This window comes from Amphiura filiformis, chromosome 6, assembly GCF_039555335.1.
Source record: "Amphiura filiformis chromosome 6, Afil_fr2py, whole genome shotgun sequence".
Classification (NCBI taxonomy): Eukaryota; Metazoa; Echinodermata; class Ophiuroidea; order Amphilepidida; family Amphiuridae; genus Amphiura; species Amphiura filiformis.
In genome coordinates this window covers 31912441-31937093 of record NC_092633.1, presented here as the reverse complement: position 1 = coordinate 31937093, position 24653 = coordinate 31912441, and the positions used below count along the sequence as shown (strand labels likewise).

Sequence of the window (24653 nt, the reverse complement as noted above, 5' to 3'; positions counted from 1 at the left end):
AAACAAAACAAACAAAAAAACAATTGGAAAAGAAACAGAAAATAGCAAAGAAAAATTACCAAAAATTTATTTGACTATCATTTGAAAAATATAACTAATATGCAAGTCAGCAGGTGAAACTGAGCCTATTCAAAACAAGTTTAACAGAGCAAATATAATATTAAATAAAACTTTGTAATGGGAAATTCAAGTTTCGTATTATATTTGCCGGAAATATGATAAATTCTCTATTGTAGGTAATTGTAATGTAGATGCGAAACATGTTGAAATCGGTTGAGGTTTTTCACAACAAGAGGATATTTTATTATTCCCAAATTATGAATTTATAGATGACACCTTGGGTGATTAGAAAGAAAGCAAGCAAACATGAGATTTTTATTAAGATTTAGAAATTCTTAGTAGAAGTCACCTGAAACAAATAGGTAAATCGTAATAAAAATGGAAATCTGAGAAATACACAAGAGATGCGAACTGAATATGGGATCAATAAATTGTAAGTGAGACTTTTATTTTGCTTTAAAGATTTAAATGTAAAACGGCTGTATAATACATTGTATCTAGAGTAAATATATTCATTCCCTCATTTCAAATAATAAGATTTGGTTTCTCTTTCGTTCAGAAACCAAACATCAAGGGATTAAATAAAAAGTAGAGCAGATCTGGTCTGCGATCATAACACATTGTGCTGGGAGAACACAGTATAACCATAAGTATAGATACAAACAAAGATATGGATAATGACATCACTCAAGAGCTTAGGAAGGATAATAGGATACCACGTGAACAAAACCAAAACCAAAACTTTCACTCAATAAGTAAAACTAAATAACCGAATGCCAGCGAACTCAAAACAAAAAGCAACTTTCCTCTAATAACTCTCTATGACGCCAGTCATGACGGTCATGATTGGAAGAGGACTCTTTTACTAAGGTCGTTCTATGTTCTTAATATGCTTCATAATGGTACATCTCTGTTTATGCCTCATGGTCCCTGATGTTAATTTCGTACTTAATCCAAATCTGTCAATACGTTACTGCTGCCGTACAGTTTTTACTTAACAGCTTGAATTCCTCCTTTTCCTATTTTTTACTGATATGGCCATAGAACCAATAACCAGAGACAGTTACGTGTACATAATTATTTTGATTGGTTATTAAGTTCAATAAGATAACCTTTTGGACTTCATGGAGTTCCTTGGACTGCTCTTGAGTTCGCCTGAACTGAGGTTTATGGTTTTTAAGTGTTGGCAGTTTCACTTCATCAGGGTAGGCTACTGTTTACCTAAAATGAGTTATTGTCATCGCTGTAGCTGAAAAAGGCGATGAATTCTCATCATTATCTTTAAACGGCACAGATAACCTATGATGAAAAAAAAACAAATAGGAAAGCGGTCGTGGCTAATTTAGGATGACATAAACCGTTTGAGCAATGACGAAGTTGATAATACTGCACCACTCTGATCCCCATGCATGCATGATCTAATTGATCTTACGTAATAAAGAATCACCGTTGGATATTCGCCGTTGGACATGAAATACAAAATACAGGTAACTGCACCGGAACTGGCAGTAAATTAAGGAAATTACCAGCCAACTCAAACAACCGCCGGGTTGAGAACACATACGCACAAACGCACAAACAATCACTTGAGTATATCGCCTAACTGAGTTAACCTTGCTGCTGTAATTATGATCACATTAACAGCTAACCGTCGTATAAGACATTTTGCAAGTTGCTACACCAAATGTATTTGAACTTCATTAGTGATTTCACTTCTGTAATTTTTGGACTATTTATACATGTACACACTAGCGATAAATGAAAATGGAGCCATACATGTGTTCTATGAATATTTTGATTCCTATGTTATGCAACCACTTCATGGTATAACATAACCCGTTTGGAGAGAATAAAAATTACGGATGTGGAATTCACATCTGGTTGTGAAAATACGTATATTTACAGATGAAGGTAAGGGGGAACGGCTCAAGCAGAGGTTTAAGTAAATACGTTGGTATTACACTGGGGAAAATAAAACTTATATTTAATACATATTATGGTAATTCAATTTTGCATTAAGATACCCTGGTACATGGGCTCTGACTTCAGTAAATCTAATGGAGTTATATATTTGATTTAGTTATGTTTCTTTGTTATCAAAAGAAACATTTTCCGTCTATAATTAGTAAAGCGGTTACATTTTTGTATGTGGGAAAGCGCAGTAAGCAAAAATGATCGACATACAGGGTGAGTCAAAAAAAGTGCAATAGAGAAAAGAATCCATTTTTATTTAAGAACCGATTTGAACCTTTTAGGTTCTAAAACATTTTATAAATGATATATCCATTAGTGACCTAGTGTGATAAAACCAAGGAATTAGCATTTACCGTTTTGTTTTTATGACACATTTTATAGCGATACACAATTTTAATGTCTGTCCAAGAAACATCTAAAATTTGAATGTCAGCCCATTCCGTGTAAGGTAGATTTGGAACAACTGCTATTTTCTTAACCTCGTTGGCATTGAAATAAAATGGAGCACCCAAATTGTTGTTGTCCTTGGTCTTGTTTAAGGAAAAGAAACATTATTTGTTGTTATTTTCATTATACCTTTACTTTAAAGATGTTTATTCTCTATCAAAAACATACTCATTTGTAGGCGGATTTTTTCAAATGTCGAAATGAAATGCGCGCAAATTGAAGTGGAGTGAATTATAAAATATCCAGTAAGTTGGACATATTGGGATTAAAAAAACTGGAGTTGGAGTCGAGTGAGGTATGAAAGACTTAAAGTAATGTTAGAAAGTTTGTTTGAACAGAAAAGAATTAAAATAACGCAAAATTCAACCTTTTATAAGTTAAAGTCAGTTTCAGAGGTGGTGCCTTTATCGTGTATTGTGTGCCGTCATTCAAAATATATGGTACCTCGTGGACAAATAATGAAATTGGGTATCGTAGCAAAAGGACTCATAAAATTCATAAAAATTAAACGGTAGATGTGATTGACTTCATTTTTTCACAACAGGTGACTATTGAGTGTGGTATTTATAGAAATTTTCAATAATTGGAAAGTTCAACGTGGTTCTTACATAAATATCGATTCTTTGCTCTATTGCACTTTTTTTGACTCACCCTGTACTATGTAATTTTATGTCATATCATTTTTATCATGTTTAGCATGGATTTCATGTTTACGTGTTTATTTTGATCGAAATAAAGAGGAAATGCATCAACAACAGAAACTCTCGATCATCGATCACTTATGTTTACAATCCACTCCTCAAAATATCGTCACTTCCGGGGAAACGTAAACATTATGGACAGCTCGTAGTAAAAATACAGGTATACGGGATCTTGAAAAGATTTGCCTGTCACCGCAAAGACAATGGTATCACAACATCTAGCCTCAAAAGCCTGACCTAGTAATACACCCCAAAAACAGAAACACCATGCAAAATGCGGAGAAAGAACTAGTAAGTGGGTTATTCATGTAGTACGCAATTAAAATCAGAACGATATAAAATGTATGATCTAGAAAACTACATCAAACCCGACGGTCGCTGCCATGCGAGTGGGAAAGATACCAAGACATATTGAGTTAATAAGTTCAACAAGAAACCCAAATGAAAGTATAAGAGAGCACAGAGTGGGCCCAACTTAAGAAATGTTGTGAGAAAAGGGTTAAAAACGTATCCGAGAAAGGATCAGGTATGGGAACCCCATAGAAGTTATTTGCCCGTGGTTGGTAGACATGATTCCAAATGAGAAGCAGTATGTCCAAAACTACCAATGTAGGAGTCACTGCAGGAAGGAAGAAACTTATAATGAGTTGAAGAAATCCAAAACCATAAGGGAACTGATAAGGGAACATGAAGGGTGAGCATTAGAGCAAGGTTTAAGAGATGCTTAGAGATCAACATACATGTATTATGCAAAGATCCTACTCCTATATACCTTCAAACGGAAACTAGTGGAGCTTTGAAGAGGTTAAAGACTGAGGTTAAGATAACAACAGAGAACACTCACAGGGTGTATTGCACCACTAAGATACACAAACCTGACAATCCCATCACACTATTGCATTCACTAGTTGGCACATCTGAAGTCTGAACATCATGATCATCATGTCGTATCTCTTCACCAATATCCCATTAACAAATCACTCGACGTCATTAAAACCAATTGAAAATGACAACAAAATTGAGTGCTGACGACATTACTCAACTTCTTCAACAACACACTTCCGCTCCAATGAGCATACCAATCAATGCTATTATCGCTATTGTTGATAGTGGTTAGAGAAGGAATTAGTTGCTATAGCGCCTCTCGATTGAAAAACACCTAAGATTTGCTTGGCGGAGATAAGTGGATGATATTTTGGAGATCATGCAGAGAGTACATCATTCAAAAGCTATTAGACCATCTTAATTCGGTTGATCCGACTGGAAACATTAAAATTACCTTTGAAGAAGAAGATCAGTTGAGAATTCGAGATCCTTTTCCTGGACAATTCAATCGTCCGCAAAAAAGATAGGTCCATGAAGCTGCCGGTATACTGCAAGGAAATGCATACGGATTATTTGAATTTTCAGTTTTAGTATCCGCGTCACCAAAAACGTCGGGTCATCCGGATGAAAAACATAGTTACAGAAGAGCAAACCAAAAACAAAAAGAAGAGAAAATGATTATTGGACAGAGTGAAACAACAAATGAAAGACAAACAACCTCAATCAAGACAGACACAGTGTCTATAGTCGTCATACCCTATGGAGAAGGCTTAGCATGCTTAGCAGAAAAACTGTTCCGTTAGCACAACATCTCAACAGCGATCTAACCTATCAACACACTAAAAAGTCTGCATACCCACCCAAAGGACAAAAAAGAACATGGAGCAGACAAGTTACGAAATGAATGATGTTACATGCCATGCATTAATTTTATTTGTAGGCGTAACAGGAAGACAATTAGGTACAAGATTAAAAGAGCATTAAAAAGACCCTGAAAAGAAAATAACAGAAACAAATATTGAGATTCAAAAAGGCAGCCATCCAAATGTTTGGGAATCAAATCAATCTTGCTACTCTATAATTTGAATTACTCTTCTAATATTTTTACGCAAACCAACAATACGTTATTTCGCATTGAAAGTAGAATTGCTTTGCAATTTATTTTGATAGTATTCATTCGAATTTAATAACTCAATAAAAGTTGACCTCAAAACGCGTGTCAAGTTCCATTATGTACCTTCAAAGGTGCTACATTATATCTGTTCACATTACCCTTAGAAAACGTAATTCAATATGATGTCAATATCATGAGCCTTTGTCTCATCATATTTCCGAGCTATTTTGAAGGGATAGCCTAATATATAACTTGCTTAGATGAATTGCCCAGGATAAAATAAGTCAACATAGCTTAGCGGCCTCGGCTGAACATATCACCGGGCTTATGCAGTTGGATTCAGTTGTAAATACTACATTATGGTCTTAGTCGCGGCTATTGAAAATGAAAATACGGCCGATTTGGTTGGTCCATGAATTTTTCATGTAGTTGAGATTTATTGAAACTGCTAAATTTGCATAATTTTCTTTGCTTTGCTGTGCTATAAGTGGCTGTTGAAAAGATGTGTTTATCTAACACATGCAGACTACGTAATGCCGGGCCCGGATGTAGGTCATGCCGGGCCCGGATGCAGGGTACAAGTTCCAACTATTAACAATATTTATTGGTCTCGCTACGAGTCGGACTCGACTACGTCACTTTAAAACTCATAGCTCGACCAATAAATGGGGCTCCATCGATTCAATTTTATGTCATAATGCAGCATTAAATAAACGAACAACGGTATTTTGTACAGTCTCTAAGTCAGCATTGAAGACATATGTACATTGGGTCGTTTTTCAAGTCTTTGATTTGCAATGAAGCATTTTTCGTGTGATCCGTTCCAGTCATGATAAGCCTCTAATGCATTTTCAGTAACAGAGCGTAACTCACACAGATGTCAATCATTCTGTCACATTCTGTCACAACCTTTCAGTGCCCTGCACTATAAGTAGGCTGCACTCATCACCTGCCATGTCTGTATAATGTGTGCAATCATAGATTAAATAAAATACAGCTCTTTTCGAAAACACTGATTGTACAGGTGTGAGTGAAACGTACATTGCTGTGAACAGTGTGAACAGAGTTACATCGTACGCCTAGTGCATGGCAATACATTCAACATTTGTTTTCACCTATCGCTATGGTAATTAATCCTGTTACATCACTTCTTTTCAGCGACTTGTTTTGGAAGTATGTCTGACGATTACAATGTGCGTGTATGACCAGTTTTGGGTACATTTCTGTTGTCATACTGTCAGAAAAGTTTCAATGGTAGCATTAACACAATTACGAAAATGTGAATCCCGCGATTTTCGCACACGGGTTTTGCAGCTTATGTGAACGCTTTCATCCGTGAAGAATAAAACTCCAGACTATTGTTTAGTCTTTTACAAAATCCTAAATTAAAAAACTAAATCAAACGCTTGAAATGATATAACATGATAGCAAGTATATGAAAACAAGTATTTTTCGAAAATCAGTATCTTGATCTAGTTGTCTTGTACTTATCAACTGGAACGGTAACATTAAGTAAGTTAGGTCTCTTGCGATCGAACAATTATTTCGAATTGGAAACGGCAATACATTTTAGCTTCTCTTTTTTTCTCATACCTGTACCTACTTGAACTATATCTATACATCAGCTTTTGAAAAATCATACTGTTGCTCAACAGGTAGAAAGGGGATCGTCTTAAACTTAAAAATAGTGTCCTTGATTATCTTATTTGACTCTGAAGCTTTTATGATAAGTGGGTACTTTTAGGCACGCACTTACCTTGTTGATGGAATGCAAGTTTATAACTCGTAGCTAGCTTTGAATTAGGTCAAATAAAAAATCGTGTTCGGAGGCGAATTCCTACTGTATTCGTTTGGTTTGTATAAGCAAATGAAACATGGGGTATAATACTAAATACTGAAGTAAAACAACAACTTAACCATATGTTGACATGTGTGAATTGAGCAAAATCAAAAGAGAAATATTTCGCCTTTTGTGTATTTCCACCACTGGCATGATAACAGTGTATAAATGTACATTATTTCTAGGCAGTAGACAAAACACTAAATAGATCTTTGAAGACGAGCAGAATGAATATGGCTCTGGGGAGTAATTAAAATTGCTACTACAATTTGACACACTTTCCCTGATGAAAATGGCTGAGAAAGGCCATGGGTATTGTTGGCAATTCCTCACATTGCCTCAAAGCCTCCTTGCAAGACTAAACCCACGTATATTTCAATCCCTCTGGAGACATAGAACAAAGTAGCCATAGGAGTTTCACCAGCGTATAGTGATCGTCTGAGGATGTTGAGCAGTGCAGCTAATATGCACGGAAGTGCTAGTGAAGTAGTATAGAGGTTCTTTAATATGCGTTTTACTCACTTGCATTTCTTTCAACAAAATGGGAGAACTTTTTATCCGTTGGCTTCAACTTGACATTGAATATGTTCATTAGTATGTTTTCAAAAGAATCCAGCCCTTTTTTGGTATTATTATTCGAGTTTATAATGGTGTGCGTAGAGAGAGACGAAAAACAACAAACTCAAACTTCGTTAGCATTAACAATTATTGTCCATGTACTTTAAAACAAATATTCAAAATACCCAGGAATATGAGGAATACTAACATAGAAATAGTATTGTTTATTAAAATGTGGGTATGGGAGATCTTAGGTTATGATAAGAGAGCGATAGGAAGGGACAAAGAGTGAGGGATAGAGAGAGAGAGAGAGAGAGAGAGAGAGAGAGAGAGAGAGAGAGAGAGAGAGAGAGAGAGAGAGAGAGAGAGAGAGAGAGAGAGAGAGAGAAAGAGATTTGGTGATATTATTACTGATACTATGTCTTGTTATTAGAAATCACATTCACTTAATGCTCTATGAGCACGGTCAAATTACCAATTTACTATCAACTGGTGTCTCAGAGTAGCTGTACAAACTACTAACTACTAAAAGAGTTTCGATAGGAGAAAGGGCTAAAGAAGACAAACAAATTGAATTAATCATGTGGAACAAGAAGAATCGACCGTCTTCTAGCCACTGTACTAGCGGGTGTATTGTATTGTGTCATCGGATTTGGTTTAAAATCAATGTAAATAAAATAATTGAGTCTGCTGAAACAAAACATGACCCAATAGTAAGAGTATTAACATTTTGTATACTGCTGTAAGGAATGAAAAAACAAATGAAACACGTAATTGCTGACCAAGCACCCCCACTTCAACCCACAGACACACCCCTCCACGCACACCCCTAAAATACACAGAAATAAACTAGTATGTACATAATCAAAAGACTACATGATGAAAAACCAACATGAAATAGGCATTTCCGTTATTTTGGCATTAAGGTTAGCAACTATTTAAAATTGTTGCGATTTGGTAGTTCGCAGCATCTTGCCTGTGGCAGTGAGGTTTGGCATAAATTGCATTGCTCAATTCATAGCGAGCGGGTAGAAGAATCCAAATATCAAAGATATACTTTTGTAGATCCCGAGCTATGTTGTAAAAAGGGCTCAAACAACAACACTTGTGTAAAACGTACATAACTCATTAGCAACAATAAATTAAGCTAGTTTTCAAAGTATATGATTTGTAGAATGCACTCTTGCAAAACATCAGAGTATTATTTTTCAATAATATATTGATTTAGATGATGACAATCGGTTTTTTGGTTGCTTCGACCAACAATACCTCGTCCACCCTTAAACGAACTTAGCTTTTACAGCTTGTAAGTGTGTATAAATTAATGTAATTCATGACACAGGTATAACACTATGGGGGAATAGGTACTAAATTTACACAGATGTCAGTCGCAGTCGGACAAACATACAAACAAATAAGCAAAAAATACAGGATTTTATAAAGCAATCAATAAAGTAAAGAACTTATAAATATAATGTCAAATGCACAACATACAATTGGTGTCCATACTTTATTCATTAACTGACTAAAGTATTCCCGGATAAATCTGCATTATGTACGCGTCCCCTTTACCATTCATCCGGATAAAAGCATGCGCACCTGCAACCAATGATAAATGTAATTTTGTGCGATCTGTGAAAGATGACATAGATGTAATCTATGTTAAAAGGATATGTAACTAGTAAATCGAATGCATGATTTATTGTAAGCAATCATTACAAATATGTAATTCGGTCATGTGCAAGATTAAAGCGTTGTGGAAATTTAAAAGTAACAAAAGGCTTATTTTGACGAAGTTTGATAAAACTTACCGCTAGATTTAATTAATACTTCAGTAACGCTTCATACCCAGCCTGCCTTTAACTTTATGAACAAACTGTAATATGATGCAATAGTTAAGCTTATTTTCTTTGCTTTTTTCTCAGTTGAATGTTCTTGGGAAAAGTGTATAATAATAAAAACAAATCTTATTCATTGACAGGGGGTCTTCTTTCTTTGTCTGTCTCGATTTAGATTGTTTGTCTTTGATTTTTTGTTTCACTCTATCCATAAAAAATGATTATTCATCATCAGCATTGTCTTTGAGTTATGTAATATAATCCATCATAGTATGATGTCATCATCACTCAGAGCGACCTTGAGGCCTGAAGGTATTCATGATCTACCTATAAAGTTCACCATCACAAGACTTTGATTGTAGATGTATTGAGGTCTTTTAACCCCACATGGAATCAATCTCATAGATCCGATCAGACACATCAATAACTTGTATATAGGGCAGTTGGGTGACATTATAATTGTCTTCTTTAAAGTAGGTGTTTTATGTATTTAAAGAACATTCCTTAATTGCATTGTATTATAATTAAAACTTCGCGAAACCTTGGGAATCAATAGCATTAAACAATTATCATTCAAGGCAACTTGAAAGGATATGCTGAAGTTAAGGCATTATTGTAATGATTGGGTATCTTCTCATAACCTTTATTTTATGGTATGCGCCTTTAAACCATAGTTCCCAATTTACCGATGATAATTCAATAATGTGAAGACTGGGAAGGTATTAAGAATGTGAATGTATTAAGTATAAAATACCGTCTGGAAGCAATCTCTTTTTATATTGCCAATACATCTGGTTTCCATTAGTCCCAAAGCCTGCCCTGTTTCTGATGACCGGCATTAGTTAGCAAGGACCCCAATGAAAATAAGCTTCATATGGGAGGCTTTGTTGGGTTCATGGGCCATAAGGTCTTTTCTACCCATCCCAAAAATGGAAATAAGAAAACACTAAAATCTCAAATTTTCAAACAGATCATTAAAACCTCCTTTATCAAAAATTACGATTGTTTTTGATAATTTTATTATGCATAGACATAAAAACGGCATCGATGGAAGAAACAAAAAAACCAATCACAGTTTTGAAAGAAAGGAACATTCAAAAGAGCTTATTGAAATTATACCCTTGTCAGACTTATTACATTTTGATTATTGTTAAAACTCCCTAACTTGGTGTACTTGAAGAACATGATATTTTAAACCAGTGTGTCATATTTCATAAAAATTACCAAAATCGCCCTAGGCCTCTATGTGTTGCAACCGGAGTGCTCCCAAACGATGAAGGAAAATATGACTTTTTCGACGCCACAAATCTACAAACAAGTTTATGTAGCTATCATTGGATCAAGTTCGCCACATCGGAGCTGTAATTTTACTGTTGATTTATTCATATAGCCCGTTAAGCTTGTTAAGATACGATGAAAATATTGCTTTCGTGGACAGTGAAGTCTGCAGCAGCTCAAATGTATGTTATTATATAATCCTTCATATTCCTACAATGAGCACTAAGAACAATATTCCCGTATTATAACCTCACGCTTTAGCTGTTTTAACATCCTAAAACAACATCGCCCTTTCATTGGCCTCAAAACTTGATAAACAAAACATCTAGTTGATCTATTTTCCAACAGTGTGAATGGTTTTAATATGAGAAGTTTTTGTAAATCTAAAATTCCACCCAATCGTTTGTAACAGGAAGTGCTAAATTCGATGTGAATATTGTTATCAATCCGACGCACGCTTCCAAGAGGCTTAACTTACACCTGAAAAGAATTTACTTCATAGAACCAGAAAAGCCTTGTGGTTCGGAAGGTGATCTGCATGTAATAGAATATTTTGAGAGTAGCGAGTTGAAGAAAACCTGCTCGTATACTCCAGTAGCCTATACCAGTATAACTAGTTTTCAAAAAGAACGTTGAAATATGGTTCAATAGCAGAGGAAAATCACCCATGATTAATCTCAAGAAAGTCAAGAAACGCGTATGGTTTGTGAAATATAACTCCTAAGCAATCCAGAAGCTAAAAAACGCATGTAAGCGAGCAAGTAAGATATTAAATAAAAACGCGGTAATGGGAAATTTAAGATTCTAATGAATTTATCGTGAAAGTGATTAAAGTCTCTAATAATGTAGGTATTTTATTTCACAGGTCATGTTACTCGCGCGAAATGTTTTTCAATGAGATTTGTTCTCTTTTTTCTGTGATATGGATATATTTTTGATTCCCAAATAATGAATATACAAAATTGTACTGATAAGAAGAAGAGATGTTGAGATTGAGATTTAATTTGTAACAAAACTAGAAGGGTATAATTAATATTTACTTGGGAACAAATCGGTAGTCGAAATTTAAGGATTTCACAGGAATAATATTGGTTGGTTAACTACAGTTTTGATATTTGCATATTCGTGATTAAAAGAGATTGATCAACTTACCCAACAAACATGACAAATGCGACTGCAATTTCGTTAGTGACGAAAGCGTTAGTGACGTATAGTAAAGCTTACACTGTAAAAACGGGCCGTAAATTAACGGAAAAAACGTATTTCCAAATTTCCCGTAATTTTACGGGAACCACTCTGTAATCAGAACCATCTACCTACCTCAACATCTACCCACACTACATACCATACTACAAACCCGTGTGTATCCCTAACTCCCTCTTAATCCTGCTTACACACACTGAAAGTAAAATTAATATTCCGTAATTTTACTGGTCCCTATAAAATTACGGGAAAACTCCTGGCAGCAAATTTTCCTAATATCCCGTAATTAAAAAAAATAACCGGGATAACCGGAAAATGTCCAGTGTAGATATTCAATAGTTAGCAACCTTCACGATGTGCGATATTTATAAGGCCATGTTCCTGCTTGAAATTCCAGCTGTTCAAACAAGCCAAATTTGTTTTTGGAGACAGCTCTCACAAGATCTCTGTTATGCTTCAAATCGCCAAAGATGTTATTCCGTTATATAACTGACTAATTATATAATTGACTAAAGATCAAATTTTTGTTTTTGGAGACAGCTCTCACAAGTTCTCTGTTATGCTTCAAATCGCCTAAGATGTTATTCCGTTATATAAATTAAATCGGAGGACCTTTGTTACAAATGTTGCATCTGTGTTCTATCTGTAACTGACTACCACAGAAACAGGTTGCCGTGTATAAGACCCAGATGGGTCAATGAGATGAGATACCATTGTGCGGTAGGAGCCTCAGTACATAATATTGTATGCTAGCACTCTTTGCATAAAGGAGTCACTTCAAAGCACTTATAACCTATGATAAAAAAAAACACACACACAAGACCACCCCACACTGCACACAACCCCCCAACGCACTTGAATATACCGCCTAAATGAGTTAACTTTACTACTGTAATTAGTGCTTTGTTAACTTAGTGCTTTGTTAAAGCTGTACGTGAAATTACTTCTGGAATTCTTGTTCTGTTATACATAGCGTTTTTAATGGAGCCATGCATGTGTTCTATGAATGTATATATTCTTAATGTTATTATGGTTATAGATGTTTACTCTCGTCAAACGGTTATAGAGTATACCATGTTCTTCTTCTTTGTGTCTATACTTGAACTGTCCGTGTCTTCATATTTTCGTGTTTTATGAGTGGTTTTGTTGGGAAAGTAGTATGTTATGACCTTGAGTCAGTCCTTACAATGAATGTATATTTGATTATTGCAGATGCCAACCCCTGTTCCTAGTGATTTCTATTCAATCCATTGTCAGCATTGTCAACAACAACAAAACCTTAAACCTGTTGGAAGCATGCAGTTTCCAACAATACTTAATGTGAATTTGAAATTTATCATGTTATGGATTCAGTCATTACTCAATCTTATCTTGGGATAGCCAAGTACCATTTTGAAACGGCTAGTGGTCATCATGGTCATAGTGGTTCATGCGGAAAAACCCACATTAGACCGCGTGAGACACATTAGGTGACATCGATGTCTACTTGACCACGTGACTGGCTAAAGTAGATCAATGGGCTTCTTCAAATGTCTGGCAATAGCAATGCAGAATTGTAAATGCTATAAACACCTTGCCGGACTACAAGCAAACAGATTCTATTTTTTTAAAGTAAATACATTATAACACAGAAATAAAAATTCAAATTCAAAAGGCAGCCATTTAAGGGTTTGGGATGAAAAATTTAAATTATCCTTTAATAATGTATTAGTCAAAACCAAAATACTTTGCTATTGCAGCTATTTTTTTGGCTATGTTATTTTTGTAAACGCAATGTAGCTATGGCATTTTTAGAAACTTGTAAAACTTGAGGGCGCTAATTATTTTGATTAAAACATTCTGAAAACATTGTTGTTAGTTGCTTCATGATTTAGCCATTTGCTGGGGTTATTCATATCATTTACGATTTTTCCTTTAGTAAATGGACAATTTACAAGTCTTTCTTACCTGTAAAAAAGTAATTATGATTACAATAAATAGCGCCCCCAATGTTCTAATTTAGTTAATAATGACACACATTTCTTACCAAACAGCGGTGTTTATACAATACAGTTGGATAACTTGGATTCAGTTGTTATTATACATTATTGTTTAGTCATGTTAGTAAATATGGCCGAATTATATCTACATGTATTTAGTTGGTCAAATTTACATAGAAGTGGACCGTGTTTATTCATAGTATATACATTTTAACAGAGAAGATGAGAAAAGAGGAGATCGCTCGAACATATAATCCGATTACCCACAGTTAACCTCTATTCACTTTTCTTTGTTTGGGGTACTTAAAACACCACTTGAAACTTCCTTTGTGGTAATCTGTTCATCCGCCACACGCTCGTCTGATTTGGTAGTTCTCTCCAGTGGAGAAAATATTCCACACACGGAAGTACATCGTTAAAGTCCCAATTTTGCAGTCAAATCATGCGTTTTTTGTTTAAAAAAATAATACTAACCAGGGTGACCATGATTTTTAAACGAGTGAAGAAGCATTATATATATTGCAACTCCCATTAAAAAATCAAAAAATTGTTAAGTTATGGAAAGTCAAGCATAATTAATTTTCCAGTCAAATTAATATAAGGTCAAAGGAAAAGAAATTTAAATGATAACTATTTGAATATTTGCGGCAGTTTACGGAAACATAAAACCAGTGTAATCAGTAATTCAAACTCGTGTCAGTTTCTCCATATACTCCCGTTATGTGTCCAAACGTGTCCAAAAATGCTATTTGGATCCAAAATGCGGGTCTTTTTCACAGGGATCTCGGGTCAAACTTAGCAGCCAGTCATGCCAAACAATACAGAAATTATATTTCGCGGTCAACTGACGTAACAAATTGATATCCGGGCATGCGTCGTTTAGAGCTAGACAGTCGTGACTCGCAAAGCCACTTATCGTATTAGTTGATCAATCGGATTAGATCATTGTTTCCATCAATAGGCGGATGCACACATTATTTATTTGATGTGGGCAGCGAGCGACCTCCTCTTTTATCATCTTCTCTGATTTTAACTATGCAGCATTAGATAAATAAGCATTTTCCATCTCCAAATATATCGTTAGATAAATAAAACGCCAAGCCACTGTCCGTGTTTGTATACATGTAATGAAATATTGAACGTCAAGCAGAACAGACAGTCTTTCCATGTGTAATAGACTGGTTCTATTTTGGAAAAATCACGTTCCTACCGCCAAGTTTACGTAAAAGTTGGCAACCAGCTTATTTTTGTTAACTTGGGTATGCTGAACTCGAATATATTGTCTGCCAAGCAATCTTTTGAGATCGTGACCCTCAAAAACACCCCAGATGACCCCATAGGATCGTATAGGGGTACAAATTTATTATATTCCAATAGCACTTTCAGATCTCGCCTATCTGCTAAGGTCTGCTTGTTCTTTGTTGACAAGGGGCAATCTTCAGTGAACGGCTCTTTTCAGAGCCATCAGTAGGGGTGGCCTACATGTCTAATTCTTAGGTACTTTGTACTGAAGAAGTCATAGCTACTCCTGACGAAAGCTTGACAGTTCTAAACTTGTCCGCCGGCGAACCCGCTAAAAACCCACTAATTGATAGAACCAGGCTACAAAGGCTAGCAATTAATGTTTTTAAAGTTCGTTAAAATTCAAATTATATTTACCAATGGCTTTAGTGTATTTCTCCCACAACACAGAACTAAATAGAGATATTAAAAAGTCATGAACATATAACACATGCTTGCAAATACCGTAAACACAAAAATGCGAATATAAACATACACTATAAACACACTCTCACAAACGCAAGCGCACTTGTGCCAGCATTCTTATGGGGCACTGTGTAAGTTGCAACAATAGCTTGTGGGGTACAACTTCTTTGTGGGGTATAAATCATGGATCCCGCAAAGAGTAAATAGTACCCTATAAGGTCTGGTTTGTGTGAAAAACGTTCCCCACAAACCATTGGTGGTACGTAATGCTCACATAATGCTGGACCCCACAAGAATCCTGGTGTAAGTGAGCGTTTTTATACATGTACAGGAGCTCACGCACACCCCCAAAAGTCCACACGCACACACAACGTCAAATGTATAAATATTGTGTATATGATTAATAGCTCTGAAGCTATAGGCGTATTTGTAGCGACTGAGTTACTTTTTGTTAGGTCTGTACATTATGAAGGTTTGCAATAACTAAATCGTGGGTTTTTGCGTCCAGCCTTGATTATCGTTGTATACATTTCTTTATTATTGTATGAGCTGTTAAATAAAGTGCCTAAAGTGCCCAGTAATGAATAAGGTGTTATCTTTTACACGTTGGCTTATAATAGCAAAGATAACAATCTGAAGTGTCCTATGCAACACTTATGCTCGAAAAGATAAAATCTGCTGACGCGTCATTCTGAAATAGACAAACATTGAGCAATGTGAGACAGTAGTAGAACACGAGCATTGCAAATATGCATTACACTGCTCATATCCATAAGTATCAGACCTGAGTCCCGTTTATCAGGGACAGTCTTTTTAGCTCTAGCTTTCCAGCTGACTAGAGCGCTCGCCCGACAAGCAAGAGGTCTGGAGTTCAAGTCCCCGCACAGGCAGGTATGTCCGATGTGTTTACTCTTGTATATGCCTTAATGTTTAATTGTGCTAGTGTGCGATGCGAGATTCTTCTTTCCCCTGTACATAAAATATAACATAACATAATTATAAACATAATAAGCCGGCAATAAATTTCATGCAGGTATAAGAAGTGATAATGTTAGTTGAGGTACAGAATATGCTGATTGCTGATATCGATATACTACACGATTTTAAACCATCCTTAGGATAAAAAGTTAACTTATTAAACAACGTATTCATAAAATGCAAACTTTTAGGTCCAATTGTCAAGATGATGTTCAATCAATGGTGATGGTCTATAACTGCGCCAGGTCAATTGAGATTCTCATCATCTCATACCTACCTTCTCTGGAATATTTCCTGTGACATTTACAAAGACACTTGACATACTTTATTCTGTGTGTACAAGTAGGACATACAGGTCCTTCTAGACGGATTAAAGGATTGATAATAGGACGTAATAGCTGCAATGAAAATATATGGACAGGTACTTAGATACTTGACGACTCTTCCTTCTTCTTTGTCGTAGTACTTGTGTTTGAATTTCAGGAAGCCATGTCTTCTGCAGTAACTTATTAATAAATAACCCTGGATGTATTGTCTTTTGCTTTGTTCCTTCTTGGAGATCTGACATTTTCATTAGCGTTCTCCTGTAAATGTTTACAAATCATATGTCATTTATCACATTCATCAAAACACAATAATGGTTGTCTGTCGTAATTATCAACACAAGGGTGACCTTTTTAAAGCTTAATGAGGCCTGCTGGCGAGTTTAAGCTGACTCGAAACAGAATCCTAGCATAAACCTCTACTTACATACATGAGACATACATACATACATGAGAGCTTTTGTTACACGCCATTTCAAAAGATCACATACTTGACTTCCAGCTCTGTGATGCAACATCTCCGCAGCATTAATTGGCTTAAATATGCACAACAGGTGCGTACATGCTTGAGTGTCACTACCTGTTCTAGTTTTCACATCATGTAAGCCAGTGAGAGAAAATGTAATGGACTTGTTTGTTCTGAAACGTTAGGGCCCCTTAGTAGATGCTGCTGCCTTGTATTAAGTCATAAAAGGTTTATTCACAGTATAATATTGCACTCTGTATAATAATATATTAAATATAAACAGTATGAATGTAAAATGCTAGATCAAAGCAATTTAAAAACACTCCTAAAAATCAGGCAAGCCAATGACTCAAAACTGAATTGCACAAACAGAAGACATATGGCACCTTTTTGTTCCATAAATCAGTCATATACAAGATTGGACTCTTTCTACAACGATCAGTTCTGCACCTGGGGAGGGTCCGTTTGTTGGAATTCCTCAGATTCCTTTGCCTCGGGAAGGGGGGACCCAACTACTGAATTGCTCAGAGTTCATGAGTGACTTAAAGAAATTCAAACATAATTGCTCTCTTCTTGCACATAATGTATTGATTCCACACATCTCAAGAGCTTCGTTGTAAGTTGTGTACTGCTTCCCCATGATGATCTTGCGCGCTCTTCTTTGGACTCTTTCCAAATCAGTACTTTGAACAATCTTGAGACCAGGGTGCCAAATAAGGGCAGCATATTCTGCCAGCGGTCTTACAAAGCCAGAGAAAATAGTGACAAGATCATCACTGGGTAAGTTGAAATGTTTCAATAACTTGAGCATATAAAGTCTACCATTAGCCTTCTTAAGCATATCAGACACTTGAATGTCCCATTTCAGATTGGAACTGATTTTGACGCCAAGAATTTTGGCTGACTCAACAACTTGAAGGGGAATATTAGAAATAGTAAGAGGAGCCTCATCAAGTGGCTTCCTCATGAAAGACAACTTTCATTGCAACACACTTATTTGGGTTTAATTGCAATATTATTGTTTAAGTGGTCATAATATATTTATTAATTTAAGACAATGTAAGTGTTAAGTCTTTTCGTTTGTTTCATTGGAAGGGGGGTATTTTTGGCTCCTTGTTAAGTTTATGAAATCATTATACTCATTTTATCTGATTTTCCCCACAAAGAAAATATAAACCATTGAGCAACAATGAGGAACAGGCAGATAAGCGCAAACCCTTTACAAACCCACAATACACCATCGCTGCCAGGATATGCTCCCTGAGTTCTCGTACGTATGGGTAACCAACATAATAAGCTGATAGTAATTTGCCCAAGGGAATTTCAAGCTCCATTATTTCACGAGCACATACATACACTGCACCGGGCCACGAACTCGCATCGCCAAACACAATGCAAGATTGAGCTAACTTGAACATGAATTCACAATTTTAACACATTTCAATGGTATTATTTGTAATTAAATGTTTTAAACATTATGATCACTCAAACAATTGTAGCCTTTTTCCTTTTGTGAGGTTGTTTTATTGTACAGAATTATAAAATAAAGCTACTGTGGGATTTTTGTTGTTGGAAACCTCTTTACTCAATACGCAGTTGATGTAATTTCTTACTGACGATTATATTCCCATTTCAAGACGAAGTTTATAATACCTCAATTCTTATGAATGATGTAGAAATAAGTACTCACGTTTTAAAATGTTATACTCACAAATCTACCTGAAAATAAACTTTTCATTGCGTTATTATTTAACAGTGTTTTAAAATACAGTCTTCAAGTGCGGAAAAACAAATACTTTACAGAATCAGCAGACATACAAAAGTGGTGTCCACAGCGTGTCATGAATAATTACTGCATGTTTCAATAAATGTCACCAAGATAAGTTACTTATCGCATCTTTCCTGAATACAGGTGTATTCACAGGATACATTCACGAATCTAATTAGAACTAAACAAGTAAAGTGATGGTGCGGTTGAAAGCAATTTGGAAATTTCACATCTCACAGTAGCATAGTTATCATCTTATTTAAGTCAAGAGCATTTAATGTTGAATACGATTAATGTAGTGCAACAAACAACATAGGTAAGGGCGGGAAAAACTGACGCGAAAGGAAGTTTAACCCTCTGAAATCAGAGATCAGAAATTAGAAAGATAAATATGTTTACAATTTCTTTTTCTTTTCACTTTCATGGCCAATGTTTTAAATCGTCATCAAAGATTTAATTCAGCAAGAACAAGCAACCATTGTATCGGTTTAGCAATACTTGTATATAGGTAGAGATGGTCCTGATGCACTGAACTTTTACGTACGGTTAAACCCATTGTCACGTTGAAAGCATGGAGTTTCCCGTGTGTCTCAATTACTTACGTCAAATCCTGGGAGCTGTTTAAGGTAGCTTCATTTACACCAAGCACTTGTAGTCAAATAGCCGCTAAAATAATATCAGTGTAAATATACCAAATTAAAGAGAAATATTGACTGTACGATATTGTGCACACATTTCTATACGTCATAAATACAATAAGTTTCTGCTGCCCTGGATTCCATACACATGTAATAGGTTATTGTTCAATAATTTTTGATTGAAGTAAATATGAAATCAAAACCATGTCAAAGATGTTGATGTTGATGAAACATGGATGAATTTGAATCTTTCTAGTTAATGCCATAGATATTAGGCTAAATATTAAATATTTATGTGCATAGTGTTAACAAGTACTCGCACGCCATCGGCATGTTTTTAATGCTGTAGTCAACTGGGTGCTTTGGAGAAAATATGCGATACGCGGATTTATTTGTACCACTCGACTGATATAACACATAATTACTTTCGTGTTCTAGTTTGATTTAAAAACTATTATCAATGTTTCAATCTCGTTGCAGAGTGATGTGTGCTACCGCTGACCGTTTTTATACATGTGTGTAATCCAGTTACCAGGTAGGTATACATAATATAATACACCCAACTAACAATTTTACATTGTTACAACGTCGCATAAAAGTCATCTACGTTGTAAATGCGTAAATTTGTGAACTGGTATTCGTATTATGGAATCCATAAAGGACAAAACTTGATTTCCGCAAGGTAGGGAGTTCGCGGATGTGTGTGCGCGCGCTTCCAAGTGCTGCGTGGTGCCGTATGTGGGGGTAGGGGTGGGTGTGTGGAGGTGTGGATGTGTAACATAAAATGTATAGGTCATGATCATTCTAATAATATATAATTATTAAGGTTCAATCCTCGTACAGGAAATTCACACTCTTCACAAAAAAGTTAGACTGCGATTTCTCGTACGTTTGGCGGTGTGGGTTTGGGTAGTACAAGATATATTTCTTGTGCAGTTATTAGTCGAATTTAGTGGAGTCGTGAGAGACCTAATTACGAAGAACAAATCTGCTGATTCTTTGAATTGAACATGGCATTGTAACATAAGCAGTACACAATTGAATCAAATTTTGCCGTATAAATTATAAAACAATCTCCAATCTAAAATTTAGGAACTATTACATCGTATCAACTCAAATATTAGGAAACAAATTTATGGTTAGCAGACATTGGATCATGCATCTTTAACTGTTTCAGGAAAACATTTGTCTGTATACTAAAATGACATATAAATTCACTAAAAACGGTAAAAATGGAGAGCTTTTATTTCTTGGGCATAGCTGAAAATAAATACATGTGCGATTCAGTCTTCTAGATTTAGTTGTATATTCACAATTAGTATACTTATCACGCACTCTGAAGGAGCCTTATTACTTCAAGCATTCCACGTGGACCGATATTTTCAAGAGCACTTTAATAGTGTGCTTTCTGGAACGGTAACATTAACTTTAAGACAAGAAAACAACTTTTATAAAGTAAAACGAAATATTCTTACGTTGGAACAATAAAGCATGATATTTTAATTCCTCGTGCCTACTTAAATTATATTTACATATCAGATTTGAGAAAAAATGTAGAAAGGGGATCGTCTGAAATTTAAAAATAGTTTCTTTGATTGTCTTATATGGCTTATTTGATTTTATGATAAGTGGGTACTTTCAGAGACGCACTTATTCTTGTTTAATGGAATGCAAGTTTATAACTCGTAGCTAGCTTTGAATTAGGTCAAATATAAAATCTTTGGAGTAAACACGGGGTATGATAATGAAGCAAAATAACAACTCGATAAACTGACAAAAATTAAAAGATACATATTTGACCTTTTGTGTACTTCTACCACTGGCGCTAAGCAATACATAAAGTTATTATTTCTAGCCAGATAGATAGCCTTCTGGGAGTAAGTGAAATTACTACGACAACCTGACACACTTTCCCTGATGAATATGGTCGCGAAAAGTCATGGGTATTGTTGGCAAATCCTCACATGGCCTCAAAACCTCCTTGCAAGACTATACCTCTCTGGAGACTTGGAACAAAGTAGTCAAAAGAGTCTCACTCTCTGGATCGTCCGATGACTGTTCATTAGTGCAGATAATACAAGACGGGGATTGCATTGCATAGGTTCTTTGCTACATCTATAGATTTGATAAACTTATATTTTGACAAAAAAGAGTTGGTTTCTCATCCATTGGCTTAAACTTGGCATTAATATATGTTCATGGTAATTTACCTAAAGAATCCAGCAAAATGTATTTTGAGACGGAGGTGGCGAGAAATTTTAAATGTTTTGTGTCAATTGAAATACATTTCAATAAGGGTATTCAGACCCTATGTAGGGGGCGGGAGTTAGCATCAACTGATTTCAAAAGTTTTTGCACCACTGATATTCTATGAACCCCTCCATATTTTAGAAGTCACTGAAAAGTTATAATTACTCTACTTAGGGGCAAAGTATCGACTTAATAATCAACTTGATGTATCGGAGACCGCGCTGCACAAACTAGTAAAAGAGATTAGATACAAGAAAAGGCTACGAAGAAAAACAAATTGAATTACTTATGTGACACAAGAAGAATCGATCGTCTTTCTAGCCAAAGTACTAGCGGGTATGTATTGTGTGACATCCGGTTTGGATAAAATCAAAGTAAATAAAAGATTCACGTCTGCTGAAATAATATAGTCTCCAATAATAGAGTGAAAGTATTAACAATAATATTGTTAATACTCTATTATGTATCTATTATGTAGGAATGAAGAAAGAAATAAAACACTTAATTTATACAATCTGACCACAACAACGTCCACACCCACACCAAAACACACGCCTACACACCCCAAACACCCACAAACAAACACACCCCTGATCATTTTTATGGTCGGCCCTTCCCCCTGGTCAGATACTGGTGGTTAAAAAATTATCACTAAAATGAAGGATGGATCTACGATTAATTGAAGTTTTTTTGGGCGTAAACATACTCGTGTTGTTATGCTAGATGAAAAACCTTAGAGAGCTTGTTACTAGGGTTAAATGTACCGGTGTTAAATGAGATACGACTATGAATTGAATAATAATTTATCGTAAGCAATGTAATAAGATATTCACAATTGAAATATACAATTCGGTCACTCGATATATTTTAATCACGTGCTGGGGAAATTTGGACTTACAAGTAGTTTGTTTTGAAACAAATTGAATAAAGACAGAATTGAGTGCTTCAGTAAAACGTCAGACCTTGCCCTACCTTTACTTTTATTTATGAATACAAAATTTTATTCGATTCAAGAGAAAAGTTTTTTTGTCAATCTTTCTCTTACCTGTTTTTTATTTTCTGATAAAGTGAAGCATCTGCAATATACAGAACACCGCGATCATAATACACATTTTGCATCACTTCAATGATATCAAACTGTACTTATTGTTCCTCAGTAGTGTCTTTGCATTAGAACCTTGATGATTTTATCATCACTCAGTGCGACCCTGAAAGCTTAAGGTTGTCATGGTCTGTAGAATTCGCCTTCACACCGAGCTATTGGAGACACGTGAAGCTCTTAAACCCACATGGATCACTTTCATAGCTCAGATCATATACCGTACATCAAGCGCTAAATGTGTGGCATCATTTTCATGTCTTCTTGAAGTTAATGTTTTATGAACTCGATGAACATTTCCTAATCCCATTATGTTATAATTCTAACAACGTGAAACCTTTGGAATCGGTAGAAAATCAAGTTGTAAATTAAATATTAAATAATTATAATATGCCACTACTATCATGATCGTAATGCATCTTTAAACCGAAGGTGCAATCAAAATTCTAAAACGAACAAATAAACAAACAAACAAACAAACATGACAAAGCCAATCCAAACAAACACAAACTCCAATCTTGTTACTATGATAAAGGCAATCTTCATAATTTGGCAAAGATCATGTTTTGTTTTGATTCGAAATTCAGTTCAAATTATGATGTAACGTAGTGTATCGAAATGTAATGTAATGTAATGTAATGTAATGTAATGTAATGTAATGTAATGTAATGTAATGTAATGTAATGTAATGTAACGTAATTTAATCATAGAAAGCGTAAAATAACATGTTGTATTCACACTATGAAAATATAACATTCGGTCACATGTAGGATATTATGAGCGTTGAGGAATTAACAAACAGCTACCTTGTTTTGACGAAGTTTGATAAACAGTTACCGTAAGATAGAATTGCCTTTTTGGTTTCCTGATCCTTAAGCGTATAATGAACAAAACCTATCATACACATTTGCATTGCTTCATGGATAATAAAAATACTGATTATTCATTATCAGCATTGTCTTTTGAATTGAACTAAGTAATAATTATGACCCCTCATAACATGTCTTTATCACACAGAGTGACCTTGAGGCCTTGAGGTTGTCCCAGTCTAGACTTCACCTTCACAGCAACCCTCTGACTGAAGAGGTTTGTTGTGAGATCTTCAACCCACCTGGAATCAATTCCATAGATCCGCTCAGACACATCAATAACTTGTGTGTAGGGCAGTTGTGTGACTGTATGTTTTCTTAAAGTAATCATTTTCTGTATTTAAAGAACATTCTCCTAATTGCAATGTATTATAATTATAACTTTGGAATTGGTAGAATTTAAGTAAACTTTTGAAAGGATATCAATCATCCATTGCGCAATTAATGGAACTATTGTTTTGATTGTCTATTTTCTCACAATGTGATCATATGAAAAACTAAAGGTATTAAGGGTAAATACTGTCTGGAAGCAATACGTTTTTAGTTTTCAAATACATCTTGTTTTCATTAGCCTGACCTGTATCTGACCAGTGAATAACTCGTGTATTTAACATCTTTGATAATAACGTAGTTCTTCACGCGGTATGTTACACTAAAACCTATTATTTCAAACAGGTTGTTAAATGAATCTGGGTGTTAAAAAGGGAGCGATGGGAGAAACAAAAATCCTTTATAGTT

The 24653-nt window shown here is 35.3% G+C and overlaps 1 long non-coding RNA gene across 3 annotated transcripts in view; it reads left to right on the top strand.

Annotated features, from left to right (window-relative positions):
• The window catches only part of LOC140155281 (uncharacterized), a 245989-nt gene that overhangs the window by 152529 nt on the left and 68807 nt on the right, over nucleotides 1-24653 (top strand). For all 3 annotated transcript variants that reach the window (XR_011859367.1, XR_011859366.1, XR_011859368.1), the window contains one exon: nucleotides 20178-20232. This is a non-coding gene — a long non-coding RNA (uncharacterized lncRNA). The remainder of the gene's footprint in view (nucleotides 1-20177; nucleotides 20233-24653) is intronic.